This window comes from Anabrus simplex, chromosome 14, assembly GCF_040414725.1.
Source record: "Anabrus simplex isolate iqAnaSimp1 chromosome 14, ASM4041472v1, whole genome shotgun sequence".
Taxonomy (NCBI): Eukaryota; Metazoa; Arthropoda; class Insecta; order Orthoptera; family Tettigoniidae; genus Anabrus; species Anabrus simplex.
The window spans coordinates 84,192,250-84,212,814 of NC_090278.1; the positions used below are offsets into that span (position 1 = coordinate 84,192,250).

A 20,565-nucleotide genomic window follows, 5' to 3' on the forward strand; every position below is an offset into this window, starting at 1 on the left:
TAATAATAATAATAATAATAATAATAATAATAATAATACACGACCATTATCTGATTTTACTTTACATAGTTTGTTGTTCGGAGTTTCGCAGGAAATTAATTTTGACCAAACGCCAAACCCTCAATCATTTAATGAAAGTTTTGTATCAAACGACTGATTGCTATTTCTGAGTCTGAATTGCACATCAAAATTGCAGACATTAGTGAAGAAGTTGATTATGATCAATATAACATACGATGTGGTATTTGACAGAAAGTAAATTTGTACTTAAATGAGCAATATAGTTCGTAAAGTACTATATTCTATAGTGGACTAAATTTATTGAAGTCAAATCTAATCACGAAATGACAATTTTATTACTTAGCAAGTGATGCATATTTTTGCAGACTGTTGCGAGGGTGTGCAAATGGCTTTGCATGAGGAGCGGTCTTCTCCCGCACGAGCTAGGGAGGGAATGCATTATCTTTATGGAGTCTGGGTAAAAGTTTTTACGATCTCTGTATGCGTGCTTTGTAATGTACAGGCTGGCGAAAGAAAATTGCCCTCTTCAATCGCGTGACACTTTGCTCTGATAAGAACTGAAGTTTGAGTGAATTCCAGTACCAACAGAGGTTACTTTCTGCGTTGGCGAGATGGATCTAATCTTTACGACAAAATTAGAGCTTAGGGATCTCTTTTGCAACCTCCTCTGTAATTAATAATAATAATAATAATAATAATAATAATAATAATAATAATAATAATAATAATAATCGCTCATAAAAGATATTTAAAAGCAAGAAAGAAAAATTTTACGGACAATTTTCGGCCCAGTCTGCACAGAGTGGGTATGGATGGAAAGGAAATCTCATGAAATTTACTGCCATACTGAAAAAATCTGACACACTATCAGGAAAAGGAGGTTACAGTTCTATTGTCACATTCTCAGAATGAACGATAGACTGACCAAAATAATTCTAAATCTTGCCATCACTCTGAAAGTCATGAACAACCGGCTAAATGAAATAGAATCAGATCTTCAGGAAATCAACATCAACCAGGAAACTGTGAAGAACCGATCTGCTTTCAGAACACTGATTAATAATTATTGTTTCGCGGAGCCAAAAGCTAGAACTAATAAAACGTGGACAGAAGAACGTAACAAGAATTTCAGTGAAAGGACGAAGAGAAGAAGGCAAAATCATCAGCTAAATAAGTAAATGCAGCAATAAAGTCAATCTCTTGGAAGAAATAGCAAAGAATTTCTGTAGAAAAAACAAATTTATGACAAATATAAAAATGCTCCAGAATTTCTAATAACAGAAATTGGTCGAATAAGGAAGGTAAATATATATATATATATATATATATTTGGGAGAAAATTCCAAGAAATGGTTGGAAAAGTCCGCTGTAGAAGAAAGGATACAAAAGTTGGAAAGAGCATACGGTGTAACTAGAAAAATTTACAAAAAAATGTGTTTATCTAAAATTCTCAAAATACAACATAACACAGTAGCCAAAACGGAATTCCTATGCGGGAGTGAATGTTTAGAACTGAATTTACAAGCGGAATAAATTAGAATACTGGGAAAAATTATACGGAAAATACTCGGCCCGCTAAGAACTACAGAACTCTGAAAATCAAGAAGTAATTATGAAATATACCGGAACATAGAAAATATAACAGATACAGTGTGGAAGAGGCGATCGATACTTTTTTGACATTTATACGGAATGGATGACAACAGGTTAACCGAACAGATCTTCAAATATCTTTGGAACAAGAAGTCTCTCAACAACCTGGATTCATGAAGTCACATGGGCGCCCATGCCCGGGGCCTAGGTGGGGATGCCCCCCCCCCCTCCTAGCTTTCAGGGAGAGGAAAAGATCTAATATACTCAGGTGTTTTTCTTTCAAGAAAATGATTTAAAATCGGTATTACGTAGAAATGGTAGGGGATACAGTGATGGTATTCTACCGTGGAATACAAGTCGGCATTCATCTTCCAAAATATTCAAAATACTACATACCCCCAGGTCTAGCCCCCCCACCACGCCCCCACCTACAAACTTTCCTATGGGCGCCCTTGTGAAGTCAAGAAAGATTTGGAAAGAAACAGCACAAGGGAAGAAGCAAAAAAATACACACACACACATTTTTTAGAAAGAACCTTAATCATGGATTGTAGATCATTAATTAAAGACCTAGGAAAGCAAGAAAGGAAAGTTGTACGGGAAATAGAGCTTTTACGTACCACTACCTATTTTTGACGGTTTTGGGAAACGCCGAGGTGCCGTAATTTTGTAACGCACGAGTGCCAGTAAATCTACCGACTCGAGGCTGACGTATTTGAGCACCTTGAGCCAGGGGTCAGAAGGCCGGTGCATCAACCGTCTGAGGCACTCAGCCCAGCTCACCTCTACTATAGCAACTGTACCGGTTGTTCACGGGACAGTCACCTAACATGTGTTTGATTATATTTTTGCCCACCTCTGATGCAGTTTCCAAGATTCTGAGGCAGATAGGTTGACAGCCTTTCCTCATCACTGCCTTGTCGCGACGTTCTCTCTTCTTCCCTCTCTCTGGCTCTTTTCGTTTTATCTTTCTTGTGCATTATTGCTGCTCGTCCTTCCGCTATTAAAAAAAACACGTATCAGGGTCATACGCAAAAAACTAACAGTTGCACAAAACCTTTAAAACGATGCTGGCGTGATCTTCATCGAGTTACCTAACGACTTGTAGACTAAATTTTCACACGACCGTTACAGGCATTTCCCTTATTTTTCACTGTATCGAAAGAAAAGGAAAATACCGAAATGTTTTTGAACAACATAAATAAACATCAGTAGACCTCGTATTTTCAGGTAGTATAAATTATAATGCAGAATATCGGTCAACCCGCTCTTCTATAATGTAACAAGGGTAACATAAATTTTACGAGTTCTCAAAGACCGTACTCCTAATGTTTATGCAAATTTCATAGCATAATCGTTGTACAGGTAGTGTATACTTCTTACTCGCTTCAGTAAGATTGCATTCTAATTTACAACTGCCTTAGTCATGAGTAAGCAAGCGTACCAGGAGAGTGTGTTTTAGGCCTCCACTGAAGCTCCGCTTCTGCTGATTTTTTCTACTACTTACAGGTATCAATCAATCAATCAATCAATCAATCAATCAATCAATCAATCAATCAATCAATCAATCAGGCTGTCGTCCAGGTGGCAAATTCCCTATCTGTTGTTTTCCAAGTCTTTTCTTAAATGATTTCAAATAAATTGGAAATTTATTGAACATCTCTCTTGGCAAGTTATTCCAATCCCGAACTCCCCGTCCTATCAACTAATATTTGTCCCAATTTGTCCTCTTGAATTCCAACTTTATCTTCACTCTGTAATCTTTCCTACTTTCAAAGACACCACTCAAACGTATTCGTCTACTAATGTCGTTCCACGCCATCTTTCCTCTGACAGCTCGGAACATACCGCTTAGTCGAGCAGCTCGTCTCCTTTCTCTCAAGTCTTCCCAGCCCAAACTTTGCAACTTTGTAACGCTACTCTTTTATCGGAAATCACCCAGAACAAATCGAGCTACTTTTCTTTTCTTTTTTTCAGTTCTTGAATCAAGTAATCCTGGTGAGGGTCCCATACACTGGAACCTTACTCTAGTTGGGGTCTTACCAGAGACTTATATGCCCTCTCCTTTACATCCTTACTACAACCCATAAACACCCTCGTAACCATGTGCAGAGATCTGTACCCTTTATTTACAATCCCATTTACTGTATGTGTTACCCCAATGAAAATATTTCCTTATATTAACACCTAGGTACTTACAGTGATCCCTACACGCTCTAATAAGAAATGTTCATGGTAATCCGCCAATTAATTTTCCCTTTACGCTGTCAGGGACAGACTGACAAAAAGTAAACTGAACTCGACATAGGCTAAATATTTGTCGTGTCCTACACGAAAACCACGGGTTAGGTTAATATTCAAAAAGTGTGGAAGTGAAACGTGGAAGATAACTAACTCAGAAATGAAAATAGAAGCTTTTGAAATGTGGTGTTACAGAAGAATGCTGAAGATGAGATAGGTAGATTGAATCACGAATGAAGAGATACTGAGTCGAATTATTGGTGAGAGGAGATTGATTTGGCGAAATTTGTCCAGAAGAGGAGAGAGAATGATAGGACTCATCTTAGGGCACCCAGGATTCGTTCAATTTGTTTTTTGAGGAAAGTGTAGGTGGTAAGAAATGTAGTGGTGGACGAAAGTATGAATATGGGAAGCAAATTAGTGCAAATGTAAGATATAGTAATTTTGTGGAAACGAAATGGATAGCGTGGCATGGGGAGCTGCATTAAACCAGTCTATGGACTGATGACTCGAACAACAACAACAATAATAAGAATTTTATAGATATAAATGTATAATTTTAATCATCATCATCATCATCATCATCATCATCATCATCATCATCATCATCATCATCTGTTTACCCTCCAGGTTCGGTTTTTCCCTCGGACTTAGCGAGGGATCCCACCTCTACCGCCTCAAGGGCAGTGTCCTGGAGCTCCAGACTCTTGGTCGGGGGATACAACTGGGGAGTATGACCAGTAACTCGCCCAGGCGGCCTCACCTGCTATGCTGAACAGGGGCCTTGTGGAGGGATGGGAAGATTGGAAGGAATAGGCAAGGGAGAGGGAAGGAAGCGGCCGTGGCCTTAAGTTAGGTACCATCCCGGCATTCGCCTGGAGGAGAAGTGGGAAACCACGGAAATCCACTTCCAGGATGGCTGAGGGGAGAATCGAACCCACCGCTATTCAGTTGACCTCCCGAGGCTGAGTGGACCCCGTTCCAGCCCTCGTACCACTTTTCAAATTTCGTGGCAGAGCCGGGAATCGAACCCGGGTCTCCGGGGGTAGCAGCTAATCATGCTAACCACTACACCACAGAGGCGGACTATAATTTTAATACAGTGGTTAAGTGTAAGACGCCCGCTACGCGGTGTAGGAGTAGCGTGCCTGTTACCCGGAGGCCCCTGGTTCGATTCTCGGTCAGGTCAGGGATTTTTACCTGGAACCGAGGGATGGTGAGATAGCGCCGCGGACTAGAAATTAAAGAATATCGGCTGAGAGAATTCGCCGTGCCTCGAAATCTGCAGGCCTTTTGGCTTAGCAGCGGTCGCTTGATAGGCCATGGCCCTTGGGAGCTCTTGTGCCATGGGGTTGTGAAACAGCGCCTAGAGCCCTACCTTCGCTACAAAAAATGATGTTATCTATCTATGTATCTCATTATTAAAGGTGTATTCATGACTGTGTCCGGCCACGTAGATCATAAATCACACGTGTGTTATTGTACTGGAGATTTCTTGTCCACTCTATTTGTATGTGATCCCCTTGCTAAACAACAGACAGGGGAACAATGTGTTGGATCAACACGCGTGACATTCTCTACCCTATGTGTGCCGAGTACCAACATAGCCGCCGCACGTGGACTCGACAAATATTACAACGATACACAAGAATGCTGGGAGAAAGTGCTTTTTTTGTATACACATTTTCTATTGTATTGTACTACGTTCCGCGCTGGATCACAGGCAGTGGTCTTAAGTTTGAAGAATGGAAATAAACCTTGCAAACTTCACAGCATATTATTGTTGGTTAAAGAATGTCCTAACAGACAATTCGTTGGCAGGAAGTGGCACACCTACTAAACGACTGCAGAAACAAAAAAATGGGAAAAATAAATGGGTGAAAAACCCACAGTTGTAGCACTTCAAGGAAGCAACTCAATGTTGAAAACACCCTAGGGATATGAGCTACTGAAGAAAATACATACAACCTGTTTTCCAGTAAAAGACCGGGTCTGGGATGTAATGAATGAATTATATATAGGCTATTTTTACGATGGGGTCGCCACTCCCAGAGTGATGTATATTAACGACTGATAGATGCTACGAAATGAGAATGGAGAGTGTTGCTGGAATGAAAGATGACAGGGAAAACCGTAGTACCCGGAGAAAAACCTGTCCCGCCTCCGCTTTGTCCAGCACAAATCTCACATGGAGTGACCGGGATTTGAACCACGGCATCCAGCGGTGAGAGGCCGACGCGCTGCCGTCTGAGCCACGGAGGCTACATATGAGCTACTAATCTTAGTTAAATAAAATCTAATAAAGTATGAGAATATACAGGGTAAAGCGAAATTCGCGCACTCGGGCGTCTCACCGCGACTCCTCACATGCCAGCAATAAAAAAAAGTCTGTCACAAAAGTTCGTCCTGCGAATATATCAGGCGGAAAAAGGACGTTAAAGAGTGGCAATCTAGCAACACTGTAACCACATGTAGGGTAACTACCTCTGTCAGCAGATTTTAATCGTGTTGTCCAATTGGTGCAGTGGATAGAGTTTTGGGTTAGAATGCAGGAGGTCGAGGGGTCGCTTCTGGGTTGAGGCGAATGTTTTTTATTTCGTAAATGTAGTCCAGGTGGTATGGTATCTGGCATCATAATCGCCAACAGCGATTGCAGTGGGTCCTCTAGAAACCATTTGCACTTACATACTACGATCCTAGAAATGGACGAACAATCGTTTTCATTGGTCAGCTTTGAAAGGCGCCCTTTCCACGTCGTGGGCGTGAATTTATTCGCACCACTTCATCTACTAGATGTGAAACATGTTTTCTTTGTACCCTCCTCCAATGGTCCCATAGATTAGTACCAACTATTATTCTTGCCTCGTTCAGGTCCATTACATTTCGTTAGGGCCTTACGTTACCAGTAGGCCTAGCAACGTGCTCTGCGAATAATGTCCAAACTCGGTTACAATTTGTATGTGTTATCACCATGGTCCCAATAATTCTGCCTTTCAACATTGCGTGTTGCGTCTGGTAACCGCATGCTGTTTAGTATTAACTCAATGTATTATTATTATTATTATTATTATTATTATTATTATTATTATTATTATTATTATTAGGAGTCCGCCTCTGTGGTGTAGTGGTTAGCGTGATTAGCTGCCACCCCCGGAGGCCCGGGTTCGATTCCCGGCTCTGCCACGAAATTTGAAAAGTGGTATGAGGGCTGGAACGGGGTCCACTCAGCCTCGGGAGGTCAACTGAGTAGAGGTGGGTTCGATTCCCACCTCAGCCATCCTGGAAGTGGTTTTCCGTGGTTTCCCACTTCTCCAGGCGAATGCCGGGATGGTACCTAACATAAGGCCACGGCCGCTTCCTTCCCTCTTCCTTGCCTATCCCTTCCAACCTTCCCATCACTCCACAAGGCCCCTATTCAGCATAGCAGCTGAGGCCGCCTGGGCGAGGTACTGGTCATTCTCCCCAGTTGTATCCCCGACCAACAGTCTGAAGCTCCAAGACACTGCCCTTGAGGCGGTAGAGATGGGATCCCTCGCTGTGTCCGAGGGAAAAGCCGACCCTGGAGGGTAAACAGATGATGATGATGATAATGTAAATGTAGGATACATGTGACCTCAGAAACGGCGTCTTACTGTATCACAGTAGGTAATGTCAGATGGAAATTAGCAAATAAAAGATGCGCCTCAACCCAGGATCGAACCATCGACCTCCTGAATGCCAAAAACTCGACCCACTGCACCAACTGTGCTGACAGCGGTAGTTACCCTACACATGTTTACAGTGTTGCCAGATTGCTACTGTTTAACGTCCGTTTTCTACCGGATATACTCGCAAGACGAAATTTTGTAAGAGACATTTTTTTATTGCTGGCATGTGAGGAGTCGCGCTGCGACGCCCGAGTGCGCGAATTACGTTTCACCCTGTATATATATTTAAGAGTCGGGCAAGTGGCTCACACGGTTGAGGCGATGGCCTTCTCAACCCAAATTGGCAGGTTCGATCCTTGTTCAGTCCGGCGGTATTTGAAGATGCTGCCATTTGGTCACATGGATCCGGGTTCGGTCTTGGTTCAGTTCGGCGGTATTTGAAGGTGCTGCTATTTGGTCACAGCGATTCGGGTTCGGTCCTGATTCAGTTCGGCTGTATTTGAAGGTGCTGGCATTTGGTCACAGGGATCCGGGTTCGGTCCTGGTACAGTCCGAAGGTATTTGAAGGTGCTGGCATTTGGTCACAGGGATCAGGGTTCGGTCCTGGTTCAGTTCGGCGGTATTTGAAGGTGCTGCCATTTGGTCATAGGGATCCGGGCTCGATCCCCGGCTGGGTCGGGAATTTCAACAACCATTGGTTAATTTCGCTGGCATGGGGGCTGGGTGAATGTGTCGTCTTCATCACGACGCGCAGGTCGCCTACGGCAGTCAAATCAAAAGACTTGCACCTGGCGAGCCGAACATGTCCTCGGACATTCCTAGCACTAAAAGTAGTTAGTGGGACGTAAAAACCTCCCATTATTATTATTATTATTATTATTATTATTATTATTATTATTATTATTAATATTCCGGGTTATGTGTGGAACGCAGAGAGGTGAAAGAAGGTGCGGGCTTGAATGGGTCTAACTACATCATCAAGAATTGAATCAAAACTTTAACAAAGGTTATATTTCTTTCAATATAAAAAACAAACTTAACAGATTTCCACTAGGTGAAATAAGAATAAAAAAATCAGGTACAATGCCAATCTTGAAGCAAGACTTGGAAAAATCCAAGATTAATGACGTTTACAGCTTTGGGGCCTCAAGCCCTTAATTACAGATTTACAATTTAAAAATGGTATTATTTAAGTAAGGGCAGAAATCCCCTAATTCAAGAGCACTTGTTCCCTAAATTACAATGTCAAGCCTCCCAGAAGCGCCCTTCACAATTACAAAACTTTGAAAAGAGCTTCCCGCTCTCGATTCCTTACAGCCCATTCAGGGCAACATTACAATCAAAATACGTATTCTCTGGCCTCCCAAGGCACGAATTACAAATGGGAATAGGTTTAGTACCCAACGTCCAGGGCCTACACTGCGCTCCCAGATAATGAAAAATTACAACCTACAGGGCTCTCGGCCGATGAAACTGGGGCTAGTCCCAAACTACTGAGGCGGTTCGCATGGAAATTACTTTAATACATTACAACAGAAAACTGTTTTCAAAACGTAGTCACCTCAAACCAAGATGGAGGGGAGCTCGAGAGGGTAACTCACTCTCTATCCCCGATTTACAGTTAAAGACTTCAGGAAATTTTACATTAAGCGAAAGAAGATTAACATTTTAGAAAGGTTTGTTACATGGTTAAAGATTCGGACCTTCCCCTCGGATTAATTGGCGGACATAGCTAGAAAGATAGAATTTATGTGGCCATTACCTTATAGATGTTCTGCTGGTCGAAGAAAGAGCGCCCCGCCTCCTGCCGTAACACACACTCAGAAAGACGACGATCATTTGACAAGGAAACGTGAAAATCCACAGTTTATATACCCTCATGGAAGGTTCGAGAGGATTCTGGGTTAATCTGTACTCACCCGCTCAATTTTATTGGTTAGGCTCAAAAGTTACATTCAAAATCGAACAACAAGCCTGTGATAGGTTGCAAATTAATTACAGAAAGTTTTCATTGGCCAGATTCAAAACTGGAGGAAAGAAAAAGAAGTGTTGCCAACCCAAAAATAAATGAACATACATTCAGTTATGGAAAACCTAGGAATATGAAGCTTCTTTCAGTTACAAGTTCTTTCAACTTGCACCAGAGTGCATGATCAGAGTTTTTGGTAGTGTCGTCTGTGGAAGAATGTACAAACTTCTTGATGAATGGCAAACAAAACAAGGAGAAATTCAATCAGTTTAGGAAACTTGACAATAACACTATTCCTTAATTCTTCAGTGGTGACATTTTCCGATTAAAGTTCCAAGTTCAGGTATTATCAGTTTCACCTTTTCATCGACAGGGGAGTTTATAAGGGCGCTTATTTTGAATGCGCGGCGTTGAGGTGTACCTCCCGGTACAATTACTACTGTATTATTATTATTATTATTATTATTATTATTATTATTATTATTATTGAACTTTTCCTCTACCGAGGTAGTTGTCCGTGCGGTTAGGGCGCGCAGCTGTGAGCTATCATCCGGGAGAGAGTGGATTCGAATCTCACTGTCGGCAGTACTAAATATGGTTTTCCGTGGTTTCCCATTTTCACACCAGGCAAATGCTGGGGGGCCGCTCCCTTCCCACTCCTAGCCTTTTCTGCCCCACCGTCGCCATAAGACCTATCTGTATCGGTGCGACGTAAAGCAAGTAGCAAAAAAAGGTTTTCCGTGTTTTTCTGTTTCCACAACAGCCAAAGGGGCTGTACTCTAATTAAGGACACGGTCGCTTCCTTCCTACTCCTAGCCCTTTCCTATCCCATCGTCGCCATAAAACCTATCTGTGTCGGTGCGGTGTAAAGCAAATTATAGAAATAAAAAAATCTGCGCACTCTGTTTTGGTTCCATTGTGCTGGAAATTTAGTATTGTATCAGTGATGAACTAACCGGACATTTTCTCTTGCTTTGTTGAGGTTTGAAGTTGGACGATATAAAAATTGTCGAAATTGCACAAAATACATTTTTTTTGCAAAGAGACGCCTGTTGCTAACGGATTCTGCAAATGAAATGATTTTAAACCGTTTTTTAAGGTGTTCTATAAGCTTTCAAATGATACTTTGTTTTTCGAAACTGGACTGGCGGTTCTGAAGTTGTGATTGTTCTCGTGCGTGTTTCCGTCAGAATGGAGTCTGAATGTAATAATAATAATAATAATAATAATAATAATAATAATAATAATAATAATAATAATAATAATAATAATAATAATAATAATGTTATTTGTTTTACGTCCCACTAACTATTCTTTTACGGTTTTCGGAGACGCCGAGGTGCTGGAATTTAGTTAGTCCCGCAGGAGTTCTTTTACTTGCCAGTAAATCTACCGACACGAGGCTGACGTATTTGAGCACCTTCAAATACCACCGGACTGAGGCAGGATCGAACCTGCCAAGTTGGGGTCAGAAGGCCAGCGCCTTAACCGTCTGAACCACTCAGCCCGGCCAAGAGTCTGAATTTAGGTGTAATCTTGTTTTGATATCTTACGTCCCAGTATGTTGTTTTTAGTGTCATATTATAGTTAGCGAGTTCTTCTTTGCACTCGTATAATGTTAATATTATTAATATGTACGAAGTTTTTAGTGGTACAATATACAGCCATATTTTGTGACGGCTGTGTCAGCGCTATCGGACCGAAAATAAATACTTTTTCATGTCATTTTTCTTGAGTTATTTCTCGAACACGATTGGCTGAGTCTTATAATTTTTTTATGTATATCAGTGCATGTTCAATCGCTTATTTTCTCAACCGTTCAATGCGGACTCAAATATGCTAAGTCTATGTAACATGAAGTGTTACAGAACAAGCGTCGCTATCCTACGTATTCTCCATTAGCATTTTTACGGTATGTACCAGTGCAAGCTGTCCGGTCACGACACACACTCTGCAGCTCCTTCGCATGTCTCGAGACATTCAGAAGAGGAAAAGAAAACAAAAGTATCGTAAAAAAACCAGGAATAAATAAAAAGCCAAGAATCTTTAAATATCTCGGCTCTTTGAAGCAGAGCGGGTTTCGCCAACACCGAACATAACAGGAGGCTTGGATTGCCGACATTCCACATAAATAGGAGCCATAATGCGTTTCCTCGTCCTGTTTTATTTATTCCTCTTTTGGCTATAACAGTCTTTAACTCGTGATTTCTTGAGAAAGGTTTTGCTCATGGCGGTAGGTCTTTTTCTTCTTCTCTGAGAGTTATAAAAATATGATTCATGGCCTCATTTGTGAGAGAATATATCTCTAATAAATGTGAATGTGTCCGCCTAAAAGGCAAACTGTGAAAAACGAAACATAAGGGGCATATGACAGGTTCATAATTTGAAAATTGTTAGGATTGTCAAACGAAATCATAAACGTGAATCTGTTTCTTATTATGAGACAGCGTTATGTCTTTCTTTTGAATAATAAAATCACTGAAACAATGACATCCCTGGTTTTACGGTAGGTGAGACAGTTGTCTGGTGTCAGACATAACCTCAATCTCGTAAAAGGTCGCCGGTGATAAAAAGGCGGCAGGTCTTTGAAACGGGGATTCTCTTCCCTGCGTCTGATGGGAATACAGGGTGTATCAGAACTTTTCCGACAAAAATAAATTCATGGATTCTCTTCCTGTTGAGAAAGATGGTGCAATCTGATTGGCGGAGAATTTTATTTTTTTGGGGGGGGGGGGGTGAAAAGGGGATACTTTGTTACTTTCGGGCGGGCGATTCAAATTTTCAAACTGAATCCCGCAAAGCAAATTGGTCTGAAAACAGACTGGTGTAAACAGTCTTGCCAGGTCTACAAATGAAAAATCGGTAGATTGTAAGTAAAAAATTTCGGGAGTTTTAATTAATATTTCAGAAGTTTCTGGAACCCTGAAATGTTATATAACTGAATTGAAGAATGCAATAGTCATGTGAAGTTATTATGAGAAAAATATACAATTTCGCTCACCCGAACTCAATGCTCACTCTATTCTTCACTTTCTCCCCACTCTTCCTGTAGATACAGTTATTCATCAGGCATAGAACTTGCGTGACATTTTGAAGTCGTAGCAGGATAGAGATTTTTTAAATTCTATATGCAGGTCGGAAATTTCCCTTCGAATGACGCAGTCAAGCGCGAGTTTTGAATTCAGTGAAAGGGGAGACATTACGTAATTCAAGCCTAAAATGAATGGGGGAACGTACCTAGCGAGTGATATTATCGATAACACGTCACGCAGTGAAACGAGAAATGAGTTTTCGGCACAAATATAATTATATTATTACATATTATAATAAATTATTGTTATTCATTTTCCTTAAATTTTGATTTGAAGAAATTTCGGGAGATTTTTGTTTTTTTCCGATTTTCTGGTGTGTTGCAAAAAAAAAAAAAAAATCAGGAGATCTGAAATTTCGGGAGACCTGGCAACACTGGATGTAAATACGTAACTGCCAGCTCACTGCAATTCCTTTACTACACCTTGATTCAATCTCACTACACTACCATCCTGGGAGGACACACATCCTAAATACTTGAAATAATTTACCTGTTCCAGCGTTGTATTCCCAACCTCAGATTAAATTCCGACATCACAATAATACTAATAATAAAATCCGTTTGGGCCATCTATGGACTACGTTTAGCTTAAACATTTCTCCTTCCTGTCTCTTTTGCTCCAGTGCTTTTGGGCTTAGAAGGAGGGAGAACGAGTAGACGCTACAGATTCTTTGTTATTCCCCTCTTACGACATGCAGGCGGTACAATTAATGCATCATTTCACTGCGCCCACAAGGGAGATCAAGAGCTCCGATAAATCCAAAGAAATGTGTAGCATCAATATGGCAGCTGATCCAGCGCACAACATTCGCACCTATCAAGATCTACGTCCAACAAAATGGTGGCTTACTTAGAACACCCGTTTATGGCAATACATATTCGTAAAATACGTATTACGAGAAAAATTCTGCTGCCTTCGCTGACGTAAGGGGCTTTGCTGTGAGCTAGACGAAGCGGCAGCCAAAGACAGTGAAAACTCGTTTAAAACCTGTACCTGCTGTGTATAGAAGGCGGTGATCTGATAATAACGTGAGCAGAAAGACGACGAACACTGGTTGTCTAGTTACCACAGTGTCTGTTTTATATCCACGCAAAATTGTTACGATTCCACTTTTGGCCGCGCCAACACAGGTAGGTGTGAGCCGACGATGGGATAGGAAAGACCTAGGAGTGGGAAGGAAGCGGTCGTGCCCTTGATTAAGGTACATTCCCAGCTTTTGCCTGGTGTGAAAATAGGAAACCACGGAAAACCATATTCAGGGCTGCCGACAGTGGGGGTTTCGTACCCACTATCTCCCAGATACAAGAAAACAGCCGAGCGCCTCTAAACACACAGTCAGCTCGCCCGATTCCACGCAAAATTGTCTGCGCTAAGTTGATGACACTCTAGTTCCAGATAGAACGCCAGCCCAAAATCAAATCCATGATAATAGGCGAGTTTATTGGCAATCTTTTGTATCGGACATATTGTGTTAAAAAGTAAATCGAGCAATATTCTGTAACAAAATACTGTTACCCTCTAATTCAGTGTTTCCCAAACTTTTTGTCTGAGGTCCCCTGATCATATCGCATGCACGGTCAAGGACTCATTACCCGCAGAACATAATAACTGTATTCAGTAAACAGAATCAGAATTTTGTAATGGTACCATAATTGACATTATTCAATATTTAAGCCGGCCCCGTGGTGTAAGGGTAGCGTGCCTGCCTCTTACCCGGAGGTCCCGGGTTTGATTCCCGGACCTGAGGGCTGGTTCGAGATCCACTCAGCCTACGTGATAAGAATTGAGGAGCCATCTGACGGTGAGATGGCGGCCCCGGTCTAGAAAGCTCAGAATAACGGCCGAGAGGGTTCGTCGTGCTGACCACACACGACACCTCGCAATCTGCAGGCCTTCGAGCTGAGCTGCGGTCGCTTGGTAGGCGAAAGCCCTTCAAGGGCTGTAGTGCCATGGGGTTTGTTTTGGTTGGTTTTATTTAACTTCATTTACAAAGATGCTTCATGAAAGCACAGAAATTATAAAACAATGTGATTCATGGCTAATAATTACAACAGTCCGGATCTGGAAACTTACTTGGAAAAATTCACTTGTTGCGGTTGTTGGATGCATGGTACGAAAACCAGCGAAGTCACTCTAACCGAAGATGAGCCTCTACATTAGCTCTGTCTCTGTACTTCGTTTTTATTTGTGTGAAAGTAGAAGAGGTACAGTCACACAGGTACGTTGCCATTAAACGCAGTATTTCCTTTCTAGAAATTAGAGTATAGGGCATGCCATGGACGCAAATCGATCAGAGATACGTCCATGGAACTTCCTGGAGCTAAATACAATCATGCTTCAATTTATATTTCACTTTCTCTCTGCAAAGATACTTCGGCTAGATGATATTACTCTAGGGAAGCCAGTTCATGTTCAGTTTCAAAGAAGGGATTTCTGATCCACGAGATTTTCTCTACCAGAGGTGGAAAGTCTGGTCTGAGTGTGGATACATCACTTACACTGCTTTGCAGTATTTCTTCTTTCTTCCGTTGCTAACTTGTACTAACTTGTCGGCTAGGTTAAGAGTTACATTTAGGACCTACTCTATGTAAGTTACACAACAGTGAGGACATTGCTCCTAAATTTAGAATAATGGTTTATGAATTTTGTGTGTACATTAAAATTTCGCTGTTTAAATTCTTACAACTTAGATTGTTACTACGGACCCCCTGGATTATCGTCGCGGTCCCTGACGGGTTTTGGGAATGGTTGCTCTAATCCATTTCTAGCGAGATATACAGTAGCTTTTACAGTGCACTGACTCTTCTGCCCTGGGCTAAAACAAATTTGTTATTATAACTGACCTTTCCCAGTCTCAGACCGTGCAGTTTGTGATGGAAAAATTACATAATGCAAGTATTGTTTGCTATGCTTCGTATTCATAATATTGCAGCGTCTATCTCTGCACCTGATTGGCGGCTATTTAAATATAATTAAGAAGCAATTACAAGTCAAGGTCCTTGACTAGACGAGAAGGAATGTTCAAAACCAAGAAATTTGCCGCTCTGCGTCAGTCATATTTGCCAGTGAAGTGTTCTTGTACCTGCTTTATTTCCACGTTATTAACAATGTACGACCTTGCGATATATATTCCTACCTGTTCCCTCCTTGCTGCGCCCCGCCCCTCGGTTCTCAAGTATTCTACCTGCGTCTTACACATACCTCCGTGAGCTCTTGTTCTTTTTCTTTCCATTCATAGCTGCGCGAGCGCGCGCGTGTGTGGTACAAGGCGGTTGGCGGCAGTTTGTAAAGAAGAGCGGTCCAAGTTCTGATCCCTGGGGTGCCTGCCAATGGCAGGCGAAATATCATTAGTACTAGTACAAGTGTAACTTTATATCTTATTCCCTCGTCTTATTACTCATTCCTACAGTCACGTTTTCTTAAAGCGGAGTGGAATCACGTGTTTCTTCTTTGAGAAGAGTAGTCTGCTCGTAGTGTCAAGTCTAAAGACAGAATAACTGCATTGTAAAGGATACTGAGTTGTATTTCGGCTTAAACAAAACAAATTTCCAAACGTTATTCAATGAGCGAATTGGCTTCACAGTTCGGAACACGTAGCTTTGAGCTTGCATTCGGGAGATGGTGGGTTTGAACCCCAGTGTCCGGCAGAGCTGAAGATAGTTTTCTATTTTTCACATCAGGAAAATCCTTGGAATGTACTTTTTATTAAGATCAATGTCACTTCCTTCCCGGTCCTACCGCTGCCCATCCCATCCTCGCCGTAGGGCCCGTCTGATTTGGAGTGACGTAAAAACCAGTAGAACATCGTAAATGTAATTCCAGTCATGTACTCGGATTATCTTGCAGACCAAATCTACTTTGGCTCATGTAATTTTTCTCAGTTGAGTGTAGGAGACTTATTTGCCGGGTATTCAGTCTCATAGTCGATGGCATCTTGAGTTGATTCGTATCATTTCTCGTCCAGTGTTACTGAAGTTCGGTTGTCTCAGTAGCTCAGATGGCAGAGAGCTGGGATCGATCTCGGATCAATCTCAGGGTATTTGAAGGTGCTCAAATTTGCAATCCGTGTTGGTAAATTCATTAATGTGTAAAAGAATCCCTGCGGGACGGAATTCTGGCGCACGAAAACCATAAGAGTTGATGGTATGTAAAGTCAATTTTATGGCAGTTACATAAAGTAACTAAAGTACGATTTTTTCTTGAATTTTCTTGATCTTTAATTTCTCTCTCTGTATTACTTAGATTTAGAGTTCGTCCTGTCTGTTTTCGAATCTTCTATTTTCTCCTTTAGTCAATAATTTCCTCTGCTTTCATAAATTATTCTGTACGCAATATCATCACTTATCCATAGAACAATTTCTATTTCCGTTCGCCCTCCCTTTAGAGGTGTAAGGAGGCTTGGCCTACCAAACGACCGCTGCTAAGCTAAGCCCAAAGACCTGCAGTTTACGAGGTAATGTCTAGTCAGCGTGACGAATCGTGTCTGTCGTTATTATTGTTTTCTTAGAGCTGGGCCGCCATCTCACAGTCAGATAGCTCCTCAATTGTAATCACGTAGGTTGAGTGGAACTCGAACCAGTCCTCGTGACTTGGTTAGGAATCAAACCCGTGGCCTCGCTGTAAGATGCAGCCTTGGTAATTCTAGAGTGTGAGACCGCCTACATTTCAATTGAAGGATTTAATATACCTGTCTCACACTTTGATAGTAATTATACATTATGGACCCTGTTGGATCACGCAGCGCTTTTATGATTCGCCTTTCTGGCTTTCAGTTTTTCTCCGTGGGCTCTCTTCCCTTCTTCAGTTCACTTGGTTACTGGTGTCCTTGGTGACTGTTTTACCCATCTATTTACTTTGTAACGGAACTGATTTCTGTCTAATATTTTTGATACATCTATCTGGGCTTTCTCCAGGTCCTTTTTCACTTCTGGGATCCATGGTACACTCCTGTTTTCTCTGATGTATGTTGTGTGTAATCCTTGCTGTTGGGAGTCTTCGAACATATCTGCTGCCAGGTTGGATAGTTTCTGTTGCTTTACGATCTTTCGTTCTTTCTTCATTGAGATGTGTTGAACATGTTCAAGAGTTGCTGCGTGGTGTCATTTCTTTAACATCGAAAAGTACGAATCTAATGAATTGTAAATATCTACCCTGGTGCACTCTCATTGTATTGCCCTTCAAATAAAGCTTGTAGTTGTCTCAACGGCGCCCTGGAAGCTGACGTGTCCGCTACCACATTGGAGCGATACGCTGGTAACTTCACGATTTAATGGCTATAAAGAGTTTGAATACTTAATATTTCTAGTACAATATTCAGGAAGTTTAGTAATTTGCATTAATTTCGTAATTTCATTTACTTTTCATGAAATATTTACCTCATCTCTGAACAAAAGTGGGCTGGGAAAAATTAGAGCCTTGGTCGCTTTCTTCCCAGTCCTTGCCCATTTTTTATTCCTGTATTTGACGAGGACGGTAAGAGATAACGCGTTGATTTTTTGTTCTTAAATTATTCTAGAATATATTTACAGTTGACAGAACTTACCTGGTATAATCTTTTGCTAATAGTGTGCGTGCTCCCTCACTGGTCTGACTATGGCAACTTCCTGCAGGTAGGTATAAAGGAGTTTCTACGTGCTGAACCCCCCCAGTCTCCGCCCCTTGTGCTAACCTTACCGCCCGCCGCAGACGTCCTTCAACTGTAGGTCTTTGACCGCTAGTAAACGTTTGTTCATTGACGGCAAGGTCGCTGCAAAGTAGGGCTGTCCAAACCAGTTACGGAGACTCCAAATTTCAATATCACTGGACTGATTACATTTTATAAAGCTAGAAATGAAATTCACATTTCAACTTCTGTATTGAGTGTAGTATTTAAATTTAATTATAAGATTTCCACGACCGGGCGAGTTGGCCGTGCGCGTAGAGGCGCGCGACTGTGAGCTTGCATCCGGGAGATAGTAGGTTCGAATCCCACTATCGGCAGCCCTGAAAATGGTTTTCCGTGGTTTCCCGTTTTCACACCAGGCAAATGCTGGGGCTGTACCTTAATTAAGGCCACGGCCGCTTCCTTCCAACTCCTAGGCCTTTCCTATCCCATCGTCGCCATAAGACCTATCTGTGTCGGTGCGACGTAAAGCCTGTAGCAAAAAAAAAAAAAAAAAAAAAATTCCACGTATTAAATACTACACATTATAATCTACTCATTATTTAATTAACATTATATTTTAAAAGTGTAAATGATTCAGGTCAATTGAACCATGATAAACACTGGAAAGACATAAAAATTGATATAAATTATTGAATAAAATATCGTTACATTTGCAATAATTTAATACAATGCAATATACGCCTTCTGCAATTAGACTAAAGCTCTGTTGAAGGTATAAATAAATAAATAAATAAATAAATAAATAAATAAATAAATAAATAAATAAATAAATAAATAAATAAATAAATAAATAAATAAATCCTATGACAATATGATTTGGTTCACTTAAGTTATGCCCATTATCTATCTTGTGGGATAACTTATTGTAAAACATGTGTTATAGATAAAATAGGTTCAAGTGACATTAAAATCTCATAAAAATTGTTGGCCGATGTCATTTCGACATATTATATCTGTACTGTCTATAACACATGTTTTACATTAGGTTATCTCACAAGAGCCCTAGACATATTTTAAGTATTTGTTTGTCCAACACTTGTCCCGTTTCTCTACGGGTCGGGTATGAGGTGAGATGAATCTGTCGTGGCGGTTTTTTATGACCGGATGCCCTTCCTGACGTCAACCGCATCAGAAGAGTTGATGAGTTTAAATAAGTGCATCAAATCATATTGTCATAGGATATTTTATTCAATAAATTATACCTATTTTTATCTGTCCACTACTGACGATGGCTCAAGTGAGCCGAAACATTATAATGTGTAGATTCTGAGGGAAATTCTGTATCTGCAGAAGACTACTGATGGCACTTGGAAAAAAGAGGAGAAATGAGGACACGAAGGGTGAAATTCTGCGGACATCCAAGTGGCTAGAAGAGGCCAAGAGGGATGTACAAGAAGTTTTAATTACACTAGAGATGACCCACAATAGAAGGGTTCAGAAAAAGAAGAGTCGACAGTCTAAAATTATTCGAAGAGAAACCACTAAAACGGAGGCCCGAACGGATTATTTGAGACGAGAAGATATAATAATAATAATAATAATAATAATAATAATAATATGTAGTATTGAATAGGTGGAAATCTTATACTTTAATTTCGATAGGTACCATTTTATATGACATTGGTTGTGTTTTAAAATCACTGTTTAAAGAAATGACTAGAGATTGTAGAGAATCCCAAAAATCACACCTAAAAGTATGAAATGCAAATTCTCCCACAGACTTCTCCCAATCGACCGGATGAGGACTGTGAATGTGTTTGGCGAAAGAAACTTTTATCCCACCCTATACGTATCTTGTCAGTGCTGTTACTTTGCTGATAATGTATCCAAGAAAACATTTTTTCCAAGTTGGAGAAGGTACATTAACATTGGCCCAGTCGTGCAGCAGAATACTTTCTTGTTAAATGAGGAAAATAACGGCAAACATCTCTCCTCCTCATGCTTTTTACGCGGGATGACACCGCTATAAGTTTTTGCAGTGTTCCTGTTAATTTACTGATATTTTTAGAGGATTTATTTTCCAATTTCGAGGTGGTGTGGTGGAAAGTGTCTAGATACTTTAATGTGATATTGAGTAATCCAACTAGATGCTGTTTAGAATATTTAATTTATTTACAAAATAAATAAATAAATAAATAATTTATTTTTCTTTGTTTGCAGGTGGTCGTGCTCTGAAGAAAACCTTACCGTGAGTAATATTAATAATAATAATAATAATAATAATAATAATAGCAGCTAAGACTGGACACCAATTATCCTATGAAAAAAATCAGTACATGGAAGGATCCGCTCGTTATCTAGATGGGAAACCTCTAAAGACTAAATTCCACAAAATTA

General features: G+C 40.8%; 1 protein-coding gene across 1 annotated transcript in view; it reads left to right on the forward strand.

The window, feature by feature from the left end:
- Nucleotides 1-20,565, forward strand: part of Sulf1 (Extracellular sulfatase Sulf1) — a 478,228-nt gene that overhangs the window by 49,775 nt on the left and 407,888 nt on the right. The window contains exon 2 of the mRNA XM_067158244.2: nt 20,389-20,416. The gene's annotated coding sequence lies outside the window, so the exon portion shown is untranslated. The remainder of the gene's footprint in view (nt 1-20,388; nt 20,417-20,565) is intronic.